Below are 23,479 nucleotides of genomic sequence, written 5' to 3' on the forward strand. Positions count from 1 at the left end.
TGAGCCGAACCAACTAAACAGAGCATGTTTGTGGTTGGCTTATTTACCACAGGGACTGTGCTCGTGTTCGTGTTTAGCAGAGCCTAGCACAAGCTCAGCTCCTAGCAAAAAATGAGCTGGCTTGTGTTATTAGAATATATATATTTTAATATATATTGCACTTAAAATATATATTTTATATATTAAACTTAATAGTTCATATTTTATATGTATATTAAACTCAATAATTCTGCATAACATCTGAACAATATACGTTATATCCAGATGCGTACACACCTGAGCATACATAAGACTCCCCACAATAATTGCATAGGGAATCAGTTTCATATACTTAATTTCATACTGGTGTTTGGGGCACTAAGCAAGACTAAACTTGTCTCCCTTAGCAACAGAAGAATTACTGGTTTGCAATCCTTCATGCAAAATCTATCAAGAATCCTTTCGATATAGCTCTTTTGTGATAATCTAAGGATACTCTAAGAATGGTCTCAATGTATTTGGATCCTTAATACAAAAGCGGCATCACCAAGATCTTTTATTTCAATTTTTTTTGTTAAAAATATCTTTGTTTTGTGCAGTATGCCTATATCATTGTGGCAAACAATATGTCATCAATATATAAAACCAGAAAAATATATTTACTCCCATTGAACTTATGGTATATGCATTTAATAATCACATTCGTCTCAAAACTAAATAAGAGGTCAACTTGATAAAATTTATGATACCATTGACGGGAAGCCTACTTAAGTACATAGATGAATTTCTTTAATTTGTAAACCATTTTCTTTGCATCGCCTAAGACAAAATATTCTGGTTGGATCATATATATTGTCTCATCAATGTCACCATTAAGGAATGCAATCTTAACATCCATCTGATGCAACTCCAAATCATAATGAGTCACAAGTGCCAACATAATCCTAAAAGAGTCTTTCGTAGAAAGCCTGCTGCGTGATTAAAGACTTTTCTTGCTAGGGTAGTCTTTTCTGAACCTCCCATCTCGACCATAGAAATTGGTGTAAGTTGTTGGTATCCCCCAGTCAACCACCCTATTACTTTTGTGATATCTCGATCGATTCCCACCAAATCTAGTTGTTCATCAAGAGGCGCTTCTCAACAATCTTGGATCTCTCCAAAAGCAATTCCTTTTTGCAATACATTAAAAGAATATCTATTTTGTCTTTCCTTGAGGCTCACCACTCTGGTCTTGATGGATTACATTTTTTTTGCAAGTTTACGATAGGTACTCCAACCCGACGGCAAGTGAGAAACCTTTTTCAAGGAGGCCCTAAATCCACTTGATTTAGTTACAAAATTTTGTATTTTGTTAAACTTTCATTTTTTAATCACCAAAAATCCTATAGAAAAACTTGAATTTTGGCAATTTAAATGTTGTTTTTTGATAAATAAGTAACATAAATCACATCTATGAAGTCTGATTCGATCAAAACAACTTGTATCAATAAAATCATAATAACAACTATGAAGATAGGGATAACATAAGGGATGAGTGGAATCGATTTGCCTCTAACAACCTTTCTTTTGCACCATTTTAGAATTTCAGCTAGCAGGAGGGGTTGATGTTGTTGTTTTTCAGTACCCAATAAAACAAGTGCATATCGGGTGATAAGCATTATCATTGTCGGTTGGTCAAGGGAAAGATGGTTGTTTTATCCCATAGGGATAACATAAGGAATGAGTGGAATCGATTTGCCTCAAACAACTTTTCTTTTGCACCATTTTTAGAATTTCAGCTTGTAGGAGGGGTTGATGATGTTGGTTTTCAATACCCAGCAAAATGAGAGCATATTAGGTGATGAGCATATCAGGAGACAAATTTTTTGAGTGATGATAATGAATACAGCGCGCATCATTTATCACACGGTGTTGGGGGATAATTAAAATATACAAACTTGTGTAGTGTATCAATAACTAAATTTAGACTAGGGGCTTAGAGCCCACTACAGTTGTAAGTTTAAGTGTTTATTTGCTTATAATTATTTTTTATTGAGTTGTAGACTCATCCCCTGTTCAATTACAACTGTAGGTTCCAAGCACACTAGCACAGATAGGACTTGATCGACTGCTTTGATAAAGTAGTTGGTAGTTTTTACTTTCTTGTCATTGAACATTTATGTAATTTTTATTTTCTTTTGCAATGAATGATGAACATTGCAAAGAAAATAAGTTATTGAATGATAATGAAAAAAAAAATTTAACCATGTTTTCTCTGTGTGAACTTTGTATACTTTTTCTCTAAAAAGTAATACCAACCGAACTCAGACTCCTGAGGTCTCAAATCGAAGTGTTACAGTTGTCCCCTAAATCGAAGCAGAAACTCATCAAGGGCGTCATCGATATCATTTTTATGTTGCATTAAGAGGGTATTGGGGGGATAATTAAAACATACAAACTTGAATATTGTGTCAAAAGCTAAACACAGACTAGGGGCTTAGAGCCCACTAAAGTTGTAAGTTTAAGTGTTTATTTGCTTATAATTATTTTTTACTGGGTTATAGACTCACCTCCCTTTTCAATTATAACTATAGGTTTCAGGCACATTAGCCCAAACCCAACATGCTAATGTCAGACTTGGATCCTTAAAGTAAGATCTGAATGTGCATTTGGATCACAATCACATATGTCAAATTAAATTGTTTTTGGATCCAAATCGGGTTCTGATCAATGTTGGATTCGGATCAAAATGCAATCTTGCATGTAAAGAGCTTGTTTTTAACATTTATTTACCTAATCGAGTAGTACCACATATCTTTTCAATCTGAATTCAACCCTACCTCAATGGATTCAGATCAGATCAACAGTTTGCATTTGAGATTCAGATTAGGATGTGACATAATTCACCATTATGCGATCAGTTTGTAATACTAATTATGGTTTCACTATTACATGAAACCATATTAATACAAACTTGATGTCCTTGTGTCGTCCTGCATTTCAAATCATCAACTTTGTTCTAAATAGAAGCCCTAAGTTAGTAACAAAAAAATATTTCCTTTTCTTTTTCATAATTTATATAAAACTAAAAATATAAAAACAAAGCACTCAAAATGGTAACCGAATATATCATGATTTTTTTAAAATATCAATATTGCTTTCAACAATATTATATTTATTTTACTTGATCAGGAATCAATAAATGCGATCACTATTTTCAGGAATATGAGGATAAGATGACAATTAACATCATCCACCACATAGGGAACACGTTACATCCGTATATTCAATGACATTCTTCAGCACATTGTCAGTTCTGTTTGTATCTTCCCACCATTAACTCTTTTTTTCGGATTTATAACCTGAAGAAACCGCACCCAGAACGAAAACCTGGTCGCTAGTAATAAATATATCTTGCATTGTAGAGTGCAGATGGTTAAACAATAAGTTCAAGAGTATAATTCCCACTGCTTACATATTTAAAAATGTATTTATTTTGTAAATTGGCCAGTTTGAGCACGCGCCAGTCAGTTTAAAGTACAATTTCTATTATTTTTCAATTTTAAAAAGTGTTGGTTAATGAGCCAACTCGAGCTCAGCTTGTTTAACTCAGGCTCAACATGAGCTCAAGCTCACCACAAGAATGAGCAGAGCTTGAAACACCCTCTTTTCAGTTCATTCAGCTTGTTTACCAGCCTTATTATCACGTTGGGACATAATCACACCGTTGCTATTTGTTTGGTTTAGTTTCAATGTATTTTGAAGAATTTTCGCTTCTTAGTATAACTTGAAATTAGAGTTTAAATTTTCACAGTTATTAGAATTTTTTATTGAAGAAGTGTATAAAAACCATAAAAAAATTGGTGCAATAATGACCATGAGAAGCTCCATGAGGATAATTCACAAGGATCTACTTGTTGATTAGAAAGTACCGCATACACTAGAACATTTCAAACTCCCCTTGATTTGAGACAACCTACTCGGCTTTACCATCAGTTTTACTAGTAGAAGTGTGCCTGTACTTGGGCACAATATGAACTCCTCTGATTTGACCTAAAAAATTATGGATAACTTTAAACCATAGTCACCTATGATGTTCAAGTATTATCTTGGTAAGGATATTTATCGGAGAGATTTTCACGCAAGATAACGTTCATACAAATGTGTGGTAAATCTTTTTGATGATTTTAACCATATTTAGAGATTCACAGCATATTTGTACGAACATGAGAAGACTTTATTGCAATTGGTCCATCATTCAAGTCAAGCAAGATCGTGCACATCAATAATTCGGTCCATATCTTTATCAATGACAGACTTGTCCACACGTACATGACAAAAAGGACATTACACTATTGGCATCATTTCGTTCCAATTTTGTGAGTTGAACAAGTCAAAAAAACTTCTCACAAAAGTAGCCTACCAAGACTCAAAAAATGACAAATCAACATTTTTTTTCAATGATTTCATCATTTCTTTTGATTAAAAAATTAGCCACTTGTCTAAATTATTGCCTAAAAAAATCAAAATGTCATGTATATTGTCTCCAAAAAAAATCAAGCAGCATGGTTTCTAGCAAAAAAAAAAAACACAAAAACTTTCATCAAAATAATAAAATAAAAAATGATCATATTGCCCTATATAAATAACACTGTGCAAAACCTAAATATATACCGAAATCTCCATCATGTCTGAAACCATCGATTTTTGTTTTTTTTAAGACAACTTTTCTCTTCAGAGCATATTTGTGCAAATTTTTTAACATTCCCACAAATATGTTATGAAATTTTAAATCTAGTTAGAATTATCAAAGAGATTCACAACATATTTGTACGAACCTCGTGACATTTGCACAAATACGTTGAGAACCTCCAAATATGGTTAAAATCAAACTAAAAAGATTCACAACATTCACATAAATATATTGCAAACTTTCAAATATGGTTGAAATCACCAAGGAGATTTGCCACATATTTGGGTTGACCTTTTCATGATCGCACACTACGAACCTTCGAATATGATTAAAATAATTGAGGAGAATTTTTACAAAGTAAAGAAAAATAAACGTATTTATATGAGTATGAAATCATGTAACTGTAAGATGAGAAGATTTGTAACATGCATTAATAATATTATATATTAAAATATTATAAAAAAACTATCATATAATGCATATTATATATAATATATTGATAAGATACTATAAAATATACATGATATATATATATATCATATAAAATAAAAAAATTTAACATGACCTGGCCGAATCACCGAGTGATGAGTCACTCAAAGACGAGCCAAGTGACAAGTCATCGGGTTTTAAAACCATGGTTTTCATTCCCTTTAACATTTTTCAAAATCAGATGCATCGAAGTCGGTTCAGTTGTAATTGGCAAAAGGCTCAACTTCCTATCAAGTATTTGGGCTTGACTTTCTTTAAACGACGGCTTAGTGCATCCTTGTGTGAGCCACTCTTAAAAAAGTTTTGAAACAGGCTTGAAAATTGGAGTAGCAGGAAGGTTAGTGCTTATTAAATCCATCTTGGCATCTTTCTTTATCTAATGGATGTCATGCTTCTTTATTCCTGTTTTGGTGATCTAGAAAATGGAAAGAATCATGAAGAACTTTCTATGGTACGATACACCCTTCAATACTCACATTCACTTAGTGGTTTGGAATAAGGTATGGAGAACTAGAGTGGAATGGGGCTTGGGAGTCAAGCTTCCTTGGGATCGCAATACTGCTTGCCTGGCCAAATGGGATGGGTGATTGTAAAGGATCTCCCTAACCCTTAAATTTGTTTGATGCAAAAATTCATGATACACCCTCCTAAAGTCATGTTGTTCAAGGACCACTACCACTGTTTGCTCACTCATTATCGTCTCTTGGGTTGTCAATGCCCAGTAAATGTTGTTTTTGTTAAAAAAAACAGAGCAAACGGTGGACCACCTTTTTTGTTCATGCCTCTTAGGTGGAATCAGACTTGGACTAGATTTTTGAGTATGGTATTGGGTTTGGACTCAGGTTTAATCGGGTCTATTATAAGAAAAATCATACTCGGACCCAATAAAAACTACATGAACCAGAACTGGTAAAGTATTATTTTTTTTATCATATTTACACAGAAAATTTGTGAGTCTTAATTGAATCTTGGGTGAGACTTGGGTCTTATATCCTACCCAAAGGTTACAGAGAAAACATATAAACCTTCACCCATTTTATCATGCACGTGGACATCCACATAGAGTTACAGACACAGAGTCATTATTGCAAAACGTACCATGAGTGCAGATGCAAGACATATGCAAACAAAAAAAAACCTAATAGTGAAATCACACACACACACTGGCAAGGATGCAGTGTAATCAACAAGTTATCTTCAGAAGGATGATATGAACTTAACACGAAAGCATTGTTATCAGTATTGGTGAATTTTGATACGCTGCTGGACCGATTCCACTATTTTTTAATAAATGTAAAAAAACCAAAAAGTAATTTAATTTTAAATAATTTTAATGGTTTTAACACATGTCACATTATGATTAACACGTAATCGTTTTTTCATTATTTTTAGGCCAATAGAGAATAATTCACTTGAGTATCGGTAGAGGACGATACAGCTGAATCGACAGCCTAATGATTCAAGACCAATATCGATAAATGAGCCCAACCAGCTAAACAGGGCATGTTTGGGCTTGGCTTATTTACCAAGGGGATTGTGCTCGTGTTCGAGTTTAGCATAGCCTAGCTCAGGCTCGGCTCCTAGCCGAAAACGAGATGGCTTGTGTTATTTATACATAGAATATATATATTTTAATATATATTGCACTTAAAATATATATTTTATATATTAAACTTAATAGTTCATATTATATATGTATATTTTTCATGCATCCTTCTCTTAATATATACTTTCTGCATCCCCCTTTATATATTACACTTGAAAATATACATCACACATGAAAAATATATACATTTTTATCTATATGATCCGAACACCCTTGTGTTCATGCTTGCCTCACTTAAGCCAAACGAGTTGCTCGTGGCTTGGCTCACAAGGTATATGAGCTAATCATGAATGAGTTCATGACAAGCTGAACCAAGCCGAGTCACGAGCTGTCTGGTTCATTTACCAGCTTTACCCCCAACCCACCCAGACTCGAAATATGACAAATCTTCCATTTTTTTCAAACGATTTCATCATTTTTTTGCTTAAAAAATTAACCGCTTGTCTAAATTATTGCCTAAAAAAATCAAATGTTATGTATATTGTTGTCAAGAAAAAATCAAGCACCATGGTTTCCAACAAAAAAACAAAACAAAACAAAACATCCATGAAAACAATAAAATAAAAAATGATTGTATTGTCCTATCTAAATAACATTGTGCAAAACCTAAATATATACCAAAATCTCCAGCATATTCGAAACCATTGATGCTTGGTTCTTTGAGAATTTTTCTCTTCAAAGCATATTTGCACAAATTGCTTTAACATTCCCACAAACATGTTATGAAATTTTAAATATAGTTAGAATTATCAAAGAGATTCACAACCTATTTGTGTGAACCTCATTACATTTGCACAAACATGTTGCCAAAATATGGTAAAAATCATCAAAAACATTTATAATACCTTTGAGCAAATAGGCCCAAGGCTCATCCTTATCCTCTATCCCTACATACATCTTGCATTTTAAGATTCAAACCATTGGGATTTGAACTTACAACGTCCCAACAGAAGGTAACGTACGCTAGCTCCTCTTACTAAGCAGAGCCCCGATTGGTAAAAAAAAAAGGCTGGTTGTCGACCCAAAGTTTACCTTGCAAGACAGGGCCATTAAGTGACCCGATTCACGCTCGCGAAAAAAGTCACTGTTAGGGATGGCAGTGGGGCGGGGCGGGGCGGGGCGGGGGACAAGGTTTCCACCCCCGCCCCGCCTCCGCGGCGGGGATGGATTTTATCCTCCACCCCCGCCTTCATCCCCGTTTCCGCATTCATCCCCGTTTCATGTCCTCCACCACGATCGACGCAGTCTGCGCCAGGTATGCCTCCTCGAAGGCGGAGTTGAACCGCCTGAAAGCCCGCCTCGCGCTTTCGGCATCGATCACCACCGGCATCTCCGCCATGACCGCCACGACCTCGCTCCACGCCATGCGCTCATAGTTAGTGACGTATTGCCGAAGCTTCTTGGTGTGCATTCGCACCCAAGCGTCGCCGAGGACGAGTCGGAGATCGGAGCTCTGCACCTTAACGATGATGTACTGAAGATTGTTCGTAAGGAAGAGGTAGGAGAGGGGTACGTCTCGGTAGAGCTCCGCCCTCCCGTCGAGCTTGCAGAGGAGGCTGAGTATGAGGGTGGAGGCCTCCCCCTGCGACGGCCAACGGTGGTCGGCGACGGCCCGACTACAATGATAATGCGGATGGGGAAGGGGAAGAGGCGACGGCCCGGCTCGGCGGCTCCAGGGTTAGGAAATTAGGGAAGGGAGTTAGGGTTAGTAAACAGTAAAAATATAAAGGGTTCGGGGCGGGGATGGGGCAGGGCCGGGACGGGGATGGGGCGGGGCGGGGCCGGGATGGGGATGGGCCGGGGCCGGGGCGGGGATGGGCCGGGGCGGGGCGGGGGAACGTGCCAGTCCATCCCCGCCTCCACCCCCGGACGGGGATGGATTTTAACCTTCGTCCCCGCCTCCATCCCCGTTTCATACCCTTCATCCCCGGTCCAAACGGGGCGAGGCGGGGCGGGGCCCCGCTTTCCCCCGGTCCACTGCCATCCCTAGTCACTGTCCGACCCTTGGGCGACGTACAGTATAAACAGTTTGATGCATATCCATGGCATGGACGTCATTGTACCATGACATGGGACCCACTTTACAATAACCCTTATTTATTTTCTATAAATAAACCTGTGATGAAGTTACGATGCAGATGGTATCAAATATAATTTCCTGTAGGGTGTCAACGGATCGGGTATAGCAGGCCCCGATCCATACCAAACCCTATGGGTATAGGGTTCGTGTATGGTGATAAATAAGAAGACCCGATTAAGTCATGGGTCTGAATCCAAAGGTCCGATATTAATACATGGTCTGGGGTATAGTTTGTGAAATTTTATACCAGATTCGGCCCAAACCAGAGTTCCGTTTAAGACCCACAATTTTTCAATGTAAAAATGATAAAAAAAATACTGTATGGCCCAGGTCTGGTTTATGTAGTTCTTAACAGGTCCGAGTATGGTTTATCTTATATTGGGTTCAATTAAACTCAAGTCCAGACCCGATACCATACCCAAAATTTGGGGCCAAGTCTGGTTTCACTTGGGTCCGAACCAAACCCCTCCCGTTGACACCCCTAAGTGGGTTCGGGTGGTACTTGATGTAATACGGTGGAAACCCATACATGAAATCCATAAATCCATTTTTATTGGAATTATACCCGTCGTGTGCTTGGTGGGTGTCCTTTGCGGTTAAAGGCACTCACCTTGGGTTTAATATCTAAGTAGGGTATCCTTAAGTGACCCCTTTTTCTAGGCAGGTTCCTCGTCATTAATAAAATTAAATATCATTTTCTGCATTCAGGATCGACATAGAAAACCAACTTTGTTATTTACCATGTCCTAAATTAAAACACAGGGAGCCTCTTGATTTATATGTATGGGTCGGGTTTGACCCTTACCCAACCCGTACCAAACCCTATAGGGTCTGGGTTTAGTGATTTTTATTGGATTCGTCCCATTTGCTACTGTAGCAAATATATATAGCATCCTCCTTTGAAAGTTGAGTATGAGAGTTTTTCAAGTGTATCAGAGATTAGGGTTTTGAGAGCTTTGTGTCTCGGTATTATATTTTTTTTTTTTCATTTCCTCTTTCATCCATGGACGTAGGCCTAAGTGTGGAACCACATAAATCTTGTGTCTTTATCTCGTGCTTCGTTCAGGTTGTGGTTTTCAATAAAAAAAACATAACAATAAAAAAAATGCTCATCTTTGATTAGTTTCGGTCAGGAATTACCAAATGTCACGTCTCATATCGTGGAAGGGAGAATTTCACGATAAATTAGATGAATTTATTTTTTTTCCAAGATAAACACAAGAAAATATAGGCATATATGATATTTGAAAATATAGAAACTTTATAATCATATAAACGAATAATACAAATACAAACAAATCTTAATGTCATGTTAATATCATCACCAAATCGTGATCCTATACATAGACGATATTCTAAAAGTACTACATTTTTTCAGAAGTATATCGGTTTTCTCATCCGAATTCCGATCCAAAGTCTATTAAGTCATATCCGGTTACTCATGGAGGATGTAGTGTGGCCTGTATATGAACCCAATCCCACATGTTTACATCATTGATTTGTATTGTGAGTCGGATTTGAGTCCAACAAGGAGTACATGCACTCATCAAAAGTCTGGTTTTAAACTCTGTTAACTCCCTAAAAAATCTTACCAGAAATGACGTAGATGGTCACTTTTGGCACCATTCCAATTTACTACTCAAATTGACCTTGATTTTTGTTGTTGATAGTTTTACTCTTTTGGGTACCCAACAAATTAGACACCGTTGTCATGTAATTGTCGCCTGAAAAAATCAGGCGCCATGTAATTATTGCCTGAAAAAATTGGTCCCCGTGTAAGTTATCGCAAGAAAAATTAAGTGCCTAAATTTTTAGGTGACAAAGGAAAAATGTATCGAGTAAACAATAATTTAGCCTTGTTCGTTATATTTTCTAACTTGTAGTTAGCTATGGTATTTCTAATAAAAGTGAGGGTCATTCACGACATTGTCTGAAATTCTTATTATGATTTTTTTTTCTAACTATACTTGACCAATATAGTTGTATTTTAGTTCACCACTAGAACGTGGAGAAATTAAGTTGAGATGGTTCAATGTCAAAAGAGATAGCTAGACTGTGAGGGGCACTATCATAACATAGTTGTCTGGGGTTCTAATCTCAGTTCTTTTAACCAAGAATGAAAAAACTAAAAAGGTTTTAACCAAGAATGACACCTCTACCCTTGATAGAGAGAAAAACAGGTTGGATAGAGCTGAATATCAACCTGAACCCAACATGCTAATGTCAGACTTGGATCCTTAAAGTAAGATCTGAATGTGCAATTGGATCACATTCACATATGTCAAATTAAATTGTTTTTGGATCCAGATTGGGTTCTGATCAATGTTGGATTCGGATCAAAATGCAATCCTACATGTAAAGAGCTTGTTTTTAACATTTATTTACCTGATCGAGTAGTACCACACATTTTTTCATAATTTATATAAAATAAAAAATATAAAAACAAAGCACTCAAAATGGTTACCGAATATATCATGATTATCTTTAAATGACTGATACAGCGAGAGATATATCAAAATGGTTTTTTCAGCATGACCTGATCTGCTTCCAACTTCACCCATCTTTTCTTTTGATTGATTGTTGGGTAGTTGACAGTAATGACTGATACAGCCAGAGCTGTCCCTTCAATGGGAGAGAAATGTGTATGATTTGCATTAATTAGGGTGGGTTGATGGTTGCTATTGCCTTTCTCACTTTCCATCCGCAATCAAAGACCCTGGTCCATGTCTGAGTTAGTATATTAATGCTCGCCAAAAAGATCGATTAGTATTATAGCTGCAAATGGATTGGATATGATCGGATATCTGATCCGAAGTCGCATATGTTCTTTTACACCCAATTTTTTATAATGCTCAAGTGTTAATAACTCAAAATTTGATTTTTCAACATCTCTTTCGAAAGTCCCAAAATCTTAGTTCATTCCCCCCAACCTAACTTAAAAAAATCCCTTAAAGATGGGTACAACCCATATAATTCTAAGAAAAACCTTTAAAAATATCCAAAACACTAAAATTTACTATTTTTTTTCACCAAATAAACTTTTTTTCATTGACGGCAAGAGTTTTTACTGTCCTCCTTTTGGTTCGGACGACAAATACTTTTTTGTCATTAGATCATCAAACAACAAAAAATTTCGTCATCCTCCTTTTAGTCTACACACTATAAACTTTTTGGGATCTGGATGACAAAAGTTTTTGCTGTTCCCTTTGACCAATTTTCTTTTGGTCTGGCTTTTGATCTTTCTCTCTTTTGCTCTGAACGGCAAATTTTTTTACCATTTACTATATGACGGCAAAAACTTTTTGTCCAATTTGTCCCTGAATATTCAAATAGGCCTAAGGCTCATCCTTATCGTCTATTTCTACATACATCTCTCATTTTAAGATTCGAACCGTTGGGATTCGAACTTACAACGTCCCAACACAAGGTAACGTACGCTAGCTCCTACTACCAGACAAGCAGAGCCCCCATTGGTAAAAAAAAAAAAGTTGCTTGTCGACCCGAAGTTTAGCGTGCAAAACAGGCCCATTAAGTGACCAGATTCGTGCCGAGGGTACCTCGTCATTAAAAAAAAGATAAAAGTCACTGTCGACCCTGGACGACGTATAGTATACACAGTTTGATGCTTATCCATGGCATGGACGTCATTGTACCATGAAATTTACGTGGGACCCACTTTGCAGATGGTATCAAATATAATTTCCTGTAAAACCCTCGCGCAGTGGTTACAGGGGTGTCAACGGATTGGGTATACCAGGACCCGATCTATACCAAACCCTATAGGTATAAGGTTCGAGTATGGTGATAAATAAGAAGACCGATTCCAATTAAGACCCACAATTTTTCAATGTAAAAATGATAAAAAAAATACTGTATGGCCCAGGTCTGGTTTATGTAGTTCTTAACAGGTTCAACTATGATTTATCTTATATTGGGTTCAATTAGACTCAACTCCAGACCCGATACCATACCGAAAATTTGGGGCCAGGTCTGGTTTCACTTGGGTCCGAACCAAACTCCTCCCGTCGACACCCGTAAGTGGTTATAGGGTGGTACTTGATGTAATAAGGTGTAAACCCATACATGAAATCCATAAATCCTTTTTTTATTGGAATCATAGACGTCGTTTGCTCGGTGGGTGTCATTTTTAGGCTTTAATATCTAAGAAGGGTGTCCTTAAGTGACCACTTTTTCTAGGCAGGTTCGTCGCCATTAAAAAAATTAAATATCATTTTCTGCATTCAGGATCGACATCCAAAACCAACTTTGTTATTTACAAGGGAACCTCTTGATTTATATGTATGGGTCGTGTTTGACCCTTCTGAATGTGGTTAAAAATCAACGAAGAGATTCACAATATACTTGTATGAGCGTCCTGTAAACACAAATATGTTGTGAACTTTCAAATATAGTTAAAATCATTGAAAAAAACAATATATTTGTGCTTTGCGAAAATATGTTGTGAACCTCCGACTATGCTTAAAATACCTAAAGAGATTCACACCACATTTATGAGATTTTTTTTATGATCACACAAATTTGTTGCAAACCTCTAAATATTGTTAAAATCAAACTAAAAAAAATCACATGATATTTATGCAGGATAACGTTCTTACAAATATGTTGTAAATCTTTTCGATGATTTTTAACCAGTTCACAACATATTTGTACGAACATGAGAAGGTTCACCGAATGCCATCGGGACATTTTTTATAAAGGTCGAAACTTTGAAAAAATCTCAGTGTTTCTATGCAACCAATTCACATTTATGTTTTTTTGGCATCCAAATCAAGGTGTCCCAAGGAGACATTGTTGCAATTGGTCCATCCTTGAAGTCAAGCCGGATCATGCACATCAATAATTCGGTTCATATCTTTATCAATGACAGCCTTGACCACACGTACATGACAAAAATGATATGACACTGTTGGCATCATTTCATTCCCATTTTGTGAGTTGAACAAGTCAAAAAAACTTCTCACAAAAGTAGCCTATCGAGACTCGAAATATGACAAATCTACCAATTTTTTCCAATGATTTCATCATTGCTTTTGCATAAAAAATTAACCGCTTGTCTAAATTATTGCCTTAAGTGACCCCTTTTTTAAAACAAATTAAATGTCATTTTTTACATTGAGAATTGATGGATTTTGAGACAAAAGGTTTTTTTTGTCTCAAATTTTTGATGTAAACGACTCATCTAGGGCACAAAATTAAATCTGCAAACCGGCTCTCTCTCTCTCTCTCCCCCCCCTCTTCTGTCGATTGCCCCTGCGTTGCTCGCCATCTCCAGCCCTGCTCTTTGGTGACCCACCGACAACTCCCTCCAAAAACCTCGTCGGCCACCTCCCGTTCTCCTCCCTGGGTCGTTCTCCCTCTGTCAGCCCTTTCTCTCGGGTGAGTCTTCTCTCCTGCTTGCCGTATTCCGACCACCCAACGCTGGCGACCCCCACTCCATATTCGGTCCTCTCGATCTCTCACTGTCCGTTGGACTCTCGATCTCTCACTGCCTTTAAGTGGTGGGCTTAGTGAGAGCTTGGGTGTTGGTGACTCCACCCAAAGTTTACCTTGCAGGACAGGCCCACCCAATTTCCTGTAAAACCCTCGCAGTGGTTATAGGGGTGTCAACGGGTCGGATTTATGAGGACCCGATCCATACCAAACCCTATAGGGTCTCTGAGTATGGTGATAAATAAGAAGACCCGATACCCAAATGTCCGATTAATATATGGTCTGGGGTATAGTTTGTGATTTTTTTTACTTCCGATTAAGACCTGTGATTTTTTAATGTGAAAATCATAAAAAAATTAGGTATGGCTCGGGTCTGGTTCATGTAGTTCTTAACGGGTCTGGGTATGATTTCTCTTATATTGGGTTCAATTAGACTCAAGTCCAGACCCGATACCATACCCGAAATTTGGGGTCAGATCTGGTTCTACCTGGGTCCGAACCAAACCTGACCTGTTGACACCCCTAAGTGGTTACGGTGGAAACCCATACATGAAATCGATTTTTAATGGAATTATACCTGTGGCTTGCTTAGTGGTTGTCCTTTGCGGGTTAAGGCACTCAGCTTGGGTTTAATAACTAAGAAGGGGGTCCATAAGAGACCCCCATTTCTAGGCAGGTTGCTCGTCATTAAAAAACATAAATATCATTTTCTGCATTTAGGATTGACATAGAAAACCAACTTGGTTATTTAGCATGTCCTAAATTAAAATACAGGAACCTCTTGATTTATGGGTTTGGGTCCAAACCCTATAAGGTCAGGGTTTAGTGATAAATAAGAAGGCCCAATTAGAATCTGGGTTGGACCTGAAGGGTCCGATTAATATATGAAGCCGGGTATGGTTTGTGAAATTTCATACCAGAGCAATTCTCAAAAAAAAAAAACAAGAAATTTTATACCAGAGGCGGGCCTGACCTGAGTTCCAATTAATATCCTCAATTTCAATGTAAAAATGATAAAAAATATTATTTTATCAGGTATGGTTCGTGTAATCCTTATAGGATCTTGGGTATGGTTTCTCTTATGGTGGATCCGATTAGACCCAGGTCCCATACCATAATCTCAAATCGAGTTTGGGTCTGGTTCCACCTGGGTCCGAACCAAACCTGATCCATTGACACCTCTACACATGATAAGGAGCGAACAGGTTGGATAGAGCTGAATATCAACCTGAAACCAACATGCTAATGTCAGATTTGGATCCTTAAAGTAAGATCTGAATGTGCATTTGGATCACATTCATATATGTCAAATTAAATTGTTTTTGGATCCAAATCGGGTTCTGATCACTGTTGGATTCTGTTCAAAATTCAATCCATCTACATGTAAGAAACTTGTTTTTAACATTTGTTTACCTGATCGAGTAGTACCACATATTTTTTCAATCTGAATTCAACCCGACCTCGATTCAGATCAGATCAACAGTTTGAATTTCAGATTCAGATGTGACATGATTCACCATTATGACATCCGTTTGTACTACTAATTATGGCTTCACTATTACCTGAAACCATATTAATACAAACTTGATATCCTTGTGCCTTTCTACATGCGTGTCAAATCATCACCTTCTCTTAGTTGGTAACAAAAATTATTTCCTTTTCTTTTTCATAATTTATATAAAACTAAAAGTATAAAAACAAAGCACTCAAAATGGTTACCGAATATATCATCATTTTCTTTAAATATCAATATTGCTTTCAACAATATTATATTTATTTTACTTGAACAAGATTAAATAAATGCAATCACTATTTTCATGAATATGAGGATAAGATGGCAATTAACATCATCCACCGCTTAAGAAACACGTTACATCCGATATTCAGGGGCAATCTCCACTACATTGTTAGCTATGTATGTATCCAAATCTGGAAGACCTGGTCGCTAGTAATAAATATATTTTGCATGTATTTTGCAACGTAGAGTGCAGATGGTTAAACAATAAGTTCATGAAGAGTACACATCCCACTGCTTACAGATTTAAAAATGTATTTATTTTGTAAATAGGCTAGTTTGAGCATGGGTCAGTCGGTTTAGAGTACAATTTAAAAAGTGTTGGTTAACGAGCCAACTCCAGCTCAGCTTGTTTAACTCAGGCTCACCATGAGCTCAAGTTCACCACAAGAATGAGCGGAGATTGAATCCCCTCTTTTCAGTTCATTCAGCTTGTTTACCAGCCCTATTATCAAGTTGTGACATAATCACACCATTGCTATTTGTTTGCTATAGTTTCAATGTATTTTGAAGAATTCTAGCTTCTTAGTATAACTTGAAATTAGAGTTTAAATTTTTTTGTGGAAGAAGTGCATAGAAACCACAAAAAATTGGTGCTACAATGACCATGAGGATAATTCACAAGGATCTTTTTGTTGGTTTGAAAGTACCGGGTACCTTAGAACATTTCAAACTCCCCTTGATTGGAGACAACCTTCTCGGCTTTAGCATCCGTTTTACTTGTAGCAGTGTGCTTGCACTTGGGCTCAAATATGAACTCTGATTTGAGCTAAAAATGTTAAACAACTTCAAACCATAGTCACCTATATCGTTCAACGTATTATCTCGGTGAGAATATTTCTCAAGAGAGATTTTCAAAAGTTGAAAAATCTAAGAGAGTATAGAATATATATATATATATATATATATATATATATATATATATATATAATAACAACAAAAAAGCTAAAAAATAATAAGTCTTGCATTATTTTTTTCCAAAAAATATACAAAAACATGTTTTAAAGGATTTAAAATATAAAAGAAACAAAAATAAGAAATGCAAACTAAAAGAAAAAGAGTTTTCTCAAAAATATCATGATAACATCGCAATATTTTGTCTTCAGATGATATTATGAAAATATCATGACATTACCTTTATGATATCGGCTACCTTAAAATATTCATATTTCTCATGATATTTTCAAAATATTACTAATATTGGTGACAGTGCATCAAACACAAGGTGACCAAATTGAGGTTCAAGCAAGAGTACATAGTCGAGGATGAACTTGACAGGTTACATGTAACGACCCCAACTCATACCCCTTGAAAATGTAGATTTTTGTTTTAAATCAATTTGTGAAAATCATCCTAGAGACTTAGAGACTCGGGGCCTTTACAGTTCCATTTTCAATTGGATAAAAAAACCAACCACAAGAATCTTTACCTTTATCATCCGTGTCAAACCAAAACAAACTTTTATTTAATAAATAATGATAGTCTCGAGATAATCACATAAAAAATTTTTAGAATGCAATAACAATTTAAAGTAAATAAAATGCAAAGAAAGCAGACTCACACTTTCCATCTGTGAATTGTCTAGCAAAAATGTGACATTCGTAGCTCTTTCAGAAGTCAATCGCTTCACTGATCTCCTGCAACTGTGAAAAACCACAGAAAAAGAGTGTTAGAAATTCAAAAAAATTTACGTACGAATCCCTCTAATGAAATAAATAAGCATAAAAAATACAAATAAGAATTCATGCAATAACTTAGAGAAATGCAACTATGACAAATACATAATTTAATTAAGTATTCATGCAATCAAGACAATTATTAAGCATGATAGAACATTTAATAAGTAACAAGGGTCACAATTTAAGCAATACAATCATTTAACAAGCTTTAGAGAACAATATTATACATTTACTAACATTTAACAGTTAAAGAAACAGGCAAACATGTATGATCTAATGCATAGCAGAAATATGCATGATTTCAGTACAATGTATGAGTAAATTATTATCTTTCTTTATAGTTTTTCTTTCATATGCATGTCCCTATTAAATGCACACAATTTAAGTTTCTCTTTTTAACTACTATTGCCCGCGGATACACCAAACATGTATAATTTTCCGAGGTCAAGTAAGGTTTTCAGGGTAACTTAATACACAAGTTGTATTCTATTACTGAGTTCCAAACTTAGCCCTCAACTGAATCACCTTTGAAATATTAGACTTCTACATCTAATGTCGAAGCACTAAGGATCTCCACATCTAATAGTATCACTTTCTTGGTATATCAAAATAACACATGTGTCTAACACACCACCCCCAGGTCAAGTGACAGACTCTCCCTAAAACCGTGGTAAAAAAAAAGAACCTCAATATCGAGTTCAGAGGTAAACAATAATGCATACAAAGTGTTTGTATCCTTGTGGTTTTCCAAAACCGAATCTCCAAGATGCTCATTGTTTTGATGAGAGATCTCAGAACGTATATTACACTGCTCTTATTCATTATCTTTTTATTAAATACCAATTATTAAGTTTTGCAATTCAACATGCAAAAGCAAAGGCAAAAACTCACATTTACCCCTACAAGAGTCATCACGAGACTCTTGCCCGTGGAAAACACATAGAACAGTGCATTACATTGCGATAAAAATAAATATGATTTTTACGATGCATTTGAAATGATTAAAGAAAGAGCAAACTAAAGCTTGAGGCTCACCAAGCTCACGATGATTTATTTTTATCATCGATGTACCATATACAAAAACCATAACAACATGCCATGTATAAAAATAAATTACATGCTTTCTAAGTACACATTCATATTTGCATATTTCAACTATGCGCGTGAAACAAGAATATTTATATGCATTTTCTTACTCAATTCACATGATAGGGACACATGCATGCTTTCATGTAATGCACATATTCAGTCCATTGTATGCTTTCATTCACTATACATAAATATGTCAATTGCATATTTTCATTATAGGCTTATTCAAATCAATGCATGTTTGCTTTGAGTGTACATATCCAGGTACATGCATATCCCCATCAAGTGTACTTATTCATGTCAATTATATGATCTCAATAAGTTAGCCTATACATATCAGTGCATGCTCTCATTACTTTGCATACACACAACACACACAACAATACATGTTTTATCAATGCTTACATAATTGTAAATGCATTGCTCCCCTTTTTTTCTTTTCAAGTATATAGTCCACTATAACTACACTATGCCCCTTTGAAATTGATGCATAAGCCTCTCCTTTTTTTTATGATTTACACCCAGCCAACTTAGTTGGTTGGGGTTCTAAACAGGACTAGCTGCTCTTAGTCAGCTGGGTCGGTCTGGTCAACATCGGGCAGGGCCTGGCAAGGGATTGTCAGGCCTGTCCCAGTCCTGCCCAAGGGCCAGACTGGGCCAGGCAGGTTCCCACCAAGCCGGGCTGGCCTAATCAGCCCAAAACATAGGTCCTTTTTTTTTTGCTGCTGCTGCACCTGAGCCAGCTCAACCAAGTCACTCGGCTGGCAGACCTATCAAGCATTGACAGGTCTGGCCAGACCGTGTGATCAAGGAAAAACTTTCCTGTACTATCCAGAAAAAAATTTTTTTTTTTCCTTTCCTTCCAAAAAAAGTGTGGATAGCACATAGCGCATGCATTAAAAACAATATTGGAAACACGATTTGACTTGGACAGTCATGCATTCACAAGGTTCATAGCTCAACTATGCATGATATAGCATTATTATATCTTCATATGTTTATAAAACATATGGAAACATGAGCATGTTCAGAGATCTAACATGGCGTTATGCTTGCTTGTGAATACTTATCCGACAGTGCATACTTATTTGTTTGTTTGCAATAGGCATACTATCACACACACGTTTTTCAGTAAATACATGCATACAATATGAGTTCACATATATTTATCATGATTCACCCATAGAAACATTGATTACCATAAGGACTAGGCATTAAACGAACGAATATGCATTATTTAAAAATTTTGTTTTGACATAGAAATAAGTATGTACAGGATTTTTATTTGTGAAAGATGAAAAGAGTCAAAAACACATATATGGAAGAGGATCCAAGGATCCGCTTTCATATATTTTAGAGTGATCACATTAATCTACTCATTTACCATGGTTTTAGATCATGGTATAGCATGAGAATCGAATCGATATTCAATTTATCACTTATATCAAGAGAAGAGACTTGTACCTTACAAAAGATTGAAGAAAATATGAAAAACAATGATGGAGAAGGCTTGGATGGCTGAAGAAGAAGATCTCCTTCTTCTTCCTCCTCCTTCCTCTATTTCCTCTCATTCCCTTTCTCTCTCTCTCCTTTTTCCCTCTTTCTTTCTCTTTTTTCTTCTCTTAGTCTCTCTTTTTTGTGTATAATGAATGGGAGAGGGGGTGACGCACACCCTTGTCTCCAGTCTTTCTAAAAGAGTTTTCAAAAGATGGGACTCTCTCTCTCCCTTTGTTTTCTAATTTTTTGAAACTCTTTAAAAACTTAACTTTTTTACATTTGTTAATTTTTTGAACTTTCCAATCCCTTTTAAAACTCTCTTTAAGTAAGAATGAGGACTCTTTTAAGGAGTCATACTCAGTCCTAAAATAAAAATCCAAAATTAATATTAATTAAAATTTATCTAAATAAACCCAAAAATAACTAAATTAACCCAAAAGGCTTCTTAACCTTATTAAACCCCAGATTAAAGCTTTATATTTAATTTAAAGCAGGAAAAATCATGGGGCTAAGATTTAGATCTGGAACCACAAATCCAAACCCATACCCAAAACGAAAATAGATCAATATTTGGATTAAATTCAGATTAAAGTGAGTCTTAAATAAGATTCAAATCCATAAAAATTGGGATCTTATGCATTGGATCCAATCTAATCTAACTCCAGATTCGTTTTGACAAACTGCTCAATTTTCAGAAAAATGTAATTTTTAGACCAACCGTAGCCCGAATGAAAGAAAATAAAATATCATTGCACTCATAATTTTGAGACGCATCCATCGACATATTACACGAATATCAAATTCTGAATTTCAACAAAAAATAACCCAAATTTTGCTTGAATTTAAAGGTCAAAATTAAAACTCTTTCTCATGCTTCGTTTGGCCCGCCTCGACCTTGTCGATGAGACCTGGGTCAAGCCCAGACTCAAGGACAATAGTCTAAAAATCGAGCTTCAAATGATTTATCTCCCAGACGTAGCCAAATTTTTGTTAAAATTATAAAATGACTAAGTACCAAAACATGCCATATTACATTACATCAAGGGTCAATTAGGGTGGGCGAACACCCACAAGGGCTCTGTAAGGTAGACTTTTGATTGCCACCAAGTTTATAGGACATCATGAGTTTGAAACTCATGAGGGGCATCTTTTTTGAAAAAAAAACTCATGAGGGGGCATCCCTTGCTTGCAAGGTTGAAGCCAAGTATACACTTAGGTAGGGAGCCAATAGGGAGCGAAGATTGGATGCACTTTGATTGATCAATGAAATGCCTTCGTGAATGTCATTGTTGAGTGACAAACGCGTAATTCTTTCATTAGTTAAAGCAGTGCAAAAATTCTGATTCTTTGATGTGGATATAACTAATTCACGCAAAAGGTCATGAATTCGGCATGAGTTTACACCAAGTTCTCCTGTCTTCCTGCTCACAATTTGGAGTAAGCTCCTTTGTATAAGCTCGTCAAGGTACTGCTTCCCTACCTCCTCTAATGTTATACCCTCCCTGTTTTCTACGAGCCCCTCAGCCACCCATAGTCTCACCAGCTTATTTGTTTTGATTAAATAATCTTCTGGAAAGACACCACAATACAAGTAACAAGATTTAAGGCACAAGGGTAAATCGTCAAAACTCAAAGAAAGGATTGACCCCACCCTACTACCCAAAGGATGATCGACATCATTGAAGTTTGAACTAAGGCTATCATGAATAATTCTTCATTCATCTACAGATTTCCTATTGCGCCACATAATCCCTCCTAAGACTACAATGGCAAGAGGTAAACTGTCGCATCTTTTTACCAAATCGTTGCATACTTTTTTAAGATGCGGAGGACAAATGTTTTGAGGCTCATCTCTGAATGCCTTCTTACAAAATAGGTGCATTGTTGTTTCATTATGTAAGGGTTTTAGGTTGTGGACAAGACCCTTCAAACCAACTCTATCTTCTACTGGGTGAATAACTTCATTTTTGCGAGTTGTGATCATGACTCTACTTCCATGCAGAGTGTTTGGTAATGCAATTTGGATCTTTTCTAAAACATTTTGACTCCACACATCATCTAACACCAGAACGTACCTTTTATTTTGAAGGTAAGAATGGAGCGTTTGCTCGAGTCTTGAAATGTCCATCTCTTGTATGCCATCCGGACAAATCTCTTTCCTTGAGTTGTAAAAATCTCTTATGCAAGATACTAGAATATTTTCAACATTGAAAGATTGAGAGACAGAAACTCAAGCAGAGTGATTGGTAATGCAAATTGAATCTTTTCTAAATCAGTTTGGCTCCACACATCATCTAACACAAGAACATACCTTTTATTTTGAAGGTAAGAATGGAGCGTTTGCTTGAGACTTGAAATGTCCCTATCCTGTATCCCATCTGGACAAATCTCGCTCCTTGACTTGTAAAAATCACTTATGCAGGATACTAGAATATTTTGAACATTAAAAGATTGGGAGACAGAAACCCAAGCATAACAGTCAAAGTGTCTCTTTACTGCATCGTCATTAAAGACTTTCCTTGCTAGGGTAGTCTTTCCTGAACCTCCCATCCCGACCAGAGAAATCTATTTGTTGGTTTCCTCCTTTCAACCACCCTATTACTTTTGTGATGTCTTGGTCTATTCCCAACAAATCTATTTGTTCATCAAGAGGCACTTCATGCAACACAAGGCTTCCAACTTATTGAGCAGGTACTCCACAGGAAATTGAGCCATCGCTCAAGCTTGTCCTATTCCCTGATTTCCTCCTACCGCTCTCACTCTGCCCTCTTTTTTAAAAGCAATGTGTGTCTGCCCCTAAGCTCGCAGTGGTAGTGAATGGAGCCCCTAAACAAGCAATGGTATATTTTGTGATATTTTAAATTAGACTTGAGCCCGACCCTAAGACCTATGATTTTTCAATCGGTATGGCCCGGGACTGGTTGATGTAGTTCTTAACGGGTCTGGGTGTGATTTCTCTTATATTGGGTTCAATTAGACTCAAGCTCAGACCTGATACCACACACGAAATTTGGGGTTAGATCTGGTTCAAAATGGGTCCGAAGCAAACCCGACCCGTTGACACCCCTAAGTGGTTAGGGTGGTACTTGATGTAAAATGGTGGAAACCCAGACATGAAATCAATTTTTAGTGGAATTACACC

General features: G+C 36.5%; 1 long non-coding RNA gene across 1 annotated transcript; it reads right to left on the minus strand.

The window, feature by feature from the left end:
* Positions 1–17,501: 17,501 nt before the first annotated feature.
* LOC149812664 (uncharacterized) lies at positions 17,502–22,902 on the minus strand. Its single transcript, XR_016428287.1, has 2 exons — positions 22,649–22,902; positions 17,502–17,715 (listed from the first exon to the last, which is right to left on the minus strand). It is a non-coding gene; the product is annotated as an uncharacterized LOC149812664 (long non-coding RNA).
* Between the last annotated feature and the right edge of the window lie 577 nt (positions 22,903–23,479).

This window comes from Nuphar pumila, chromosome 16 (genome assembly GCF_984573655.1).
Source record: "Nuphar pumila chromosome 16, dmNupPumi1.hap1.1, whole genome shotgun sequence".
Classification (NCBI taxonomy): domain Eukaryota; kingdom Viridiplantae; phylum Streptophyta; class Magnoliopsida; order Nymphaeales; family Nymphaeaceae; genus Nuphar; species Nuphar pumila.